Source organism: Vanacampus margaritifer, chromosome 9, assembly GCF_051991255.1.
Source record: "Vanacampus margaritifer isolate UIUO_Vmar chromosome 9, RoL_Vmar_1.0, whole genome shotgun sequence".
NCBI lineage: Eukaryota > Metazoa > Chordata > Actinopteri > Syngnathiformes > Syngnathidae > Vanacampus > Vanacampus margaritifer.
Genome location: NC_135440.1, coordinates 4157463 through 4162864, shown reverse-complemented (window position 1 = coordinate 4162864; position 5402 = coordinate 4157463). Strand labels below are relative to the sequence as shown.

Below are 5402 nucleotides of genomic sequence, written 5' to 3'. Positions count from 1 at the left end.
CAATTGGATTCGTTTTGCAATGGACGCACCGTCCAGTCCACAACGAAAAAGAAGAGAACATCCCCTGTCTGGGATCATTTTGAGCAGATCTCTCCTAAAAAGGTACAAATTATAATAACCAGTGTGAATATATATTGTAAATTATTGTGACAACACAGTGTATCCCTCGTTTTAATGTATTTCTTCTACTTGCTGATATTTCAAAAGGTGAAGTGTAAACTTTGTTCTAAAGAACTTGGGTACCAAGAGAACACTCTTTAGCCCCAATAAAGCACAAGAGGCTGAGAGGAGGCTCACAGCTGAATGTGCGACAGTGATCCAGCACAGGGCATCTTCCCCCTCCTCCTCCTCCTCCAACCCATCATCTTCATCAACACTACTGGACACATCAGAAGCTTCCCAGCCTGTGGAGCAAGGTAATATTCGATACATTCTTCTTCTTTTTTTTCTTTTTTCTTCTTCTCCAGAAAAATAAAAAATATTCGATACATTCTAATGGTGTTAATTAAGCAATAGGAAATGAGCGGCAGTGCATTATTGTGGGATAAGGCATTATTTTGCTTCCATCTCTACGATGGGCAGCCAGAACTACCTGTTGGCTGTTAGTCTGTTTGTTGTGTCTTAGGTGACAAACTGTGGCTGCGATTGGACCACACAGCTGTAGGAATTATTTTGGAGGATTATTCTACATTTGCCGTGTTGAAGTAAATTGCCTCTTGGGAAACACAAGTCAACGTAATAGTGTAGTAATTTCTGTTTATGATTGCTATGTATTGCAAAGGAGTGTTATTGTATTTGGTGAAGTTGCAAGTGGACGACTCAGCTGCCGAGTGGGGACAACTGATAAGAAGACGTGACGCACGTCAACGCCAGGGTCCCTGGACTTGCATGCCGCATTAGAGAGTGTGAAGTGAGATAGGAGTTGTTTTTCTCTTTCTGTCATGTAATCAGATGCCCCGATTAATACATATAAGGGGACTATTTGAATGATGAACCAAGAGAGACTCTGTACCGATCAAACTAAGGCTGCAGTTTTCTCTTCCTCATGAGTAATAAATTTGGAACCAGATGCTTCTTCTCTCTTTATTTGATAAATGTCTACATCTGAACCTGACATTTAAATTGGTCCTTCTTAGCCGGATTGCAACATACCGGAGGTGCCCAGAGGCAGAGCCGACGACCAAGAAAGACCGTGGCCACGGCAGCTGTCCCTTTTTAGGGGACTGGACCTCGGCCCTGTTTCTGGGGACTGAAAGTTGAAGCAAGCCAGGAAGAGAGAAGGCAACACTGGTAGGACACTTATATTTTCATTGGCGGATTTTTGGTAAATAAGTGTCCGTTTAAAGTTAAGGGCGACGGTGTCCTACGCGCGTTTAAACTCCGTGGAGAAGAGGGCGACGGTGTCCTGTACGTATTTAAACTCCGTGGATAAAAGAAATAGACAGAGGGAGTCTATAAAACTGAGGAAAAGGGGACTGAAAAATAGACAGAGGGAGTCTATAAAACTGAGGAAAAGGGGACTGAGAAATAGACAGAGGGAGTCTATAAAACTGAGGAAAAGGGGACTGAGAAATAGACAGAGGGAGTCTATAAAATTGAGGAAAAGTGGGATAGAATAAAAAACCGTAAGAATACTAGTCAATGTTGCGTAAAGAGACAGAGAGTCTATAAAAGAGAGACAGAGAGAGTCTATAAAAGAGGGCAACGGTGTCCTACGCGCGTAAATAAAGAGGGGGTGTGAGTGGAGGTTCGCTACCTCGGTGTGAGTGGAGGTTCGCTACCTCATTATTGTTTGTTCGGGGATTTAAAGTCAGTTTAATCTCCTAAAGAGAATCGCTGACTCCAACATGGAGAAAACAAATAGCAAAAAAGCCAACAAGAAAGACCCGAAACAACAGTTAACATGTAAGGACTGCAAGTTTGTAGAAAACCAATGTCCTTCTAAAACAAAACATTTAAATTTGTGGATAACGAAATATGAATTTGCTGGCCAGCTTAATATACAAAAAATATTTAACTTGCAAGATAAAATAAAGACAGACACATTTATTATTGAGAACGAGGGGAACGAATTCTACTTTCAAAGACGAGGAAAAGGTTTTTACCAAAACAGGGGCCGAGGAAGGGGTAGACCTCAATTTAAAATAGGACTCACCGGCAAGGGGCGCGGCTACGCCACAGGCCCAAAAGAAGTCACCTGTTGGTGTTGTGGGGAGACAGGGCATTTTTTGAGGCACTGTCCCCACAATAGAAAAAATACACGACTAGAAAAATCAGCTTCCCAACAGGATGACAAACAAAAAGCCATCGAAGAAAATGTGACATTAAATTAAATAAAAATCTTTATAAGTGGGCCGCTATATTGACACATGGTGTGACCCATGTGTCAACAGGGGGAATGGTAGGACGGATACACAGAATGTATACGACATATGGCTTTAATTTATTCTCAAAAAATTTTATTATTATTATTATTTATTATCATTAACAGTGGCAACGAAGCCAGTTTGGCCGATTACATGCGAAAAACATTAGAGAAAAGAGATGAATTGAAATTACCAGAAGGCGATTGTGCTTCTCTCCAACAGGAAGAACTAGTAGCTCCAGGGGACTGGGTACTGATCCGAAGCCTCAAAAAGAAGCACTGGAATTCTCCAAAGTGGGAAGGCCCTCATCAAGTGCTGCTGACCACGCCGACGGCCATAGGGATTGAAGCAAGGAGCACTTGGATACATCTTACGCATTGTAAAAAGGTCATCTCAACCAACAAACCCAACAGGGAGGGTGAGCGAAAGTCTGATTCAAAGGTGGGAGCAGATATATAGAATCTGAAAATACCTGCGGTCAGTGAAGTTTTCCAAGACGCCTAACCTAATTAGGGGTTCTCGGTCGACATGGCTATTGCGTGGATAAGATTTGCGGTACTATGTTATGTGGTCTTTGTGACCGTGAAGGCTATTCATTCACCAAATTGTTTGATTCTTTGATAGATGCAACTGGTGGTTGTGCATTGGTGTCTCTGCAGTTACCGGTGCTTATTTTTCCATCCACACTGGGGGATATTCAGAGAGCAATTTCAGCTCATGATCCCCTCCACCATCTCTCAAGAAAGCGACGTGCTTCCTGGTGGGACGGTGGACCAACCTATTTGGATGGAATTGGAGTTCCTCGCGGCGTTCCGGATGAGTATAAGTTGGCGAATCAAATTGCAGCGGGGTGGGAATCTATTTTCATATGGGTAACACCCAATAAAAATGTAGACCGAATCGACTACATCCATTACAATGTACAAAAATTGGGGAATTATACTGAAGAAGGATTTATAGCTGTCAGAGAACAATTGGCTGCAACATCACTCATGGCGTTCCAGAACCGCATTGCGGTCGACATGCTACTGGCAGAGTGAGGTGGCGTTTGCGCTATGTTTGGGGACCAGTGTTGTACATTTATACCAAACAACACATCTCCGGATGGGTCCCTCACGAGAGCCATTGAAGGCCTGCGCACCCTGAATCGAAAGATGAAAGAACACTCAGGTGTGTCCACCTCAGCATGGGACGAGTGGTGGGAAAAAACGTTTGGCAAATATAAGTTTGGTATTTTCTGTCATGATTTCTATGACTCTGTTCACCTCAATTCTTGTGCTGTGTGGATGTTGTTGTATTCCCTGCATTCGCGCATTATTCGTCCGACTTGTCTCAACCGTCGTCGCTCCCACAAATTCTAAATTACAAGAGATGTACCCTTTGCTTATTTCTGCAAATTGTGGTGATGGAGGGGACACTAATGACCAAACCAATGATGAGATAATTTCTCCTGCCGTCCTATTTTACACACCTTAAAACTTAAAACATAGAAAGGGGGACATGATGGAATGTTTAAGTTTGTCATCCAGTAAATGATTCAACTAAATAAAACCTTTAAATCAAAGTTCTTTTGATGACAACATTTTTGGAGGCAAATGTAGAATAAACAGGAGGGAAATGTAGGAATTATTTTGGAGGATTATTCTACATTTGCCGTGTTGAAGTAAATTGCCTCTTGGGAAACACAAGTCAACGTAATAGTGTAGTAATTTCTGTTTATGATTGCTATGTATTGCAAAGGAGTGTTATTGTATTTGGTGAAGTTGCAAGTGGACGACTCAGCTGCCGAGTGGGGACAACTGATAAGAAGACGTGACGCACGTCAACGCCAGGGTCCCTGGACTTGCATGCCGCATTAGAGAGTGTGAAGTGAGATAGGAGTTGTTTTTCTCTTTCTGTCATGTAATCAGATGCCCCGATTAATACATATAAGGGGACTATTTGAATGATGAACCAAGAGAGACTCTGTACCGATCAAACTAAGGCTGCAGTTTTCTCTTCCTCATGAGTAATAAATTTGGAACCAGATGCTTCTTCTCTCTTTATTTGATAAATGTCTACATCTGAACCTGACAACAGCCATGCAGAGGAGGACCCAGAGTGAGACCGCAGATGCGACTGTGGAGGTCCACACTTACCTGGGGGAACCCAACATAAGCAGGATGTCAAACCCCCTGGACTACTGGGAGCTGCACAAACATGTTTACCCAAACCGCTACAAACTAGCAATAACCTTTCTCTATACCCCGGCCTCATCCGTCCCTTGCGAAAGACTATTTTCAAAAGCAGGAGAAATCCTGTCTAAAAAAATAAACCGTTTAAAGCCAAAAACTTTGGAAATGCTAGTTTTCCTCAATAAAAATGAATGGAAGGTGTGTCTTGTTCCTTGTTTATATGTCAATGTCTAAAATAAAGCAATCATTCTTTCAGGTACCACACGCACATTCATTCACATCACAACTCCCTGCCCTTTTGAACACATCAAATCCATGGTATCATTTTAATCACTGTGTCTGTCATGACTGTCATGTCTGTTATTTTACACATGAAGGCACAATAGAACAAATGAAGCCTCATGATGCTTCGGCACAGGAGCGAATCAGTTGAATGGAAGGCCTCATTGCTTCATGATGCTTCAGTTTACCATCACTACTGGACAGAGACGTGGTCGACAGAACTGAGACAAAGATGACTTAACGCTGACGTGGATAACAGGGTTTACCGTGGAAGACTTCAAGGAAGGCTTGGTGATGAGGGCGAGGAAGACTTGACAGTTAAGGCGAAGAAGACTGAGACATAACGACTATAATAAAACGTGGATGACTTACTGAGGGTTTAGCATAATGCAACAAAACCACAGACTCCTACACGAGCGCAACACCTGACATAGACCATGATCCCACACTGACTGGACAAAGACAACAGACTAAATACACCAACACTAATGCGAAACACAATAGGGTGGGGGCACTGATTGGTCAAACACACTGGGAATGGGAAAGGCACACAGGTGGACGTAATCAGACATAATGAGAC

General features: G+C 42.6%; 1 long non-coding RNA gene across 1 annotated transcript; it reads left to right on the top strand.

Annotated features, from left to right (window-relative positions):
• Nucleotides 1-681: 681 nt before the first annotated feature.
• LOC144058147 (uncharacterized) lies at nucleotides 682-4394 on the top strand. The gene is made up of 2 exons (XR_013295393.1): nucleotides 682-1290; nucleotides 2589-4394. It is a non-coding gene; the product is annotated as an uncharacterized LOC144058147 (long non-coding RNA).
• Nucleotides 4395-5402: the final 1008 nt, after the last annotated feature.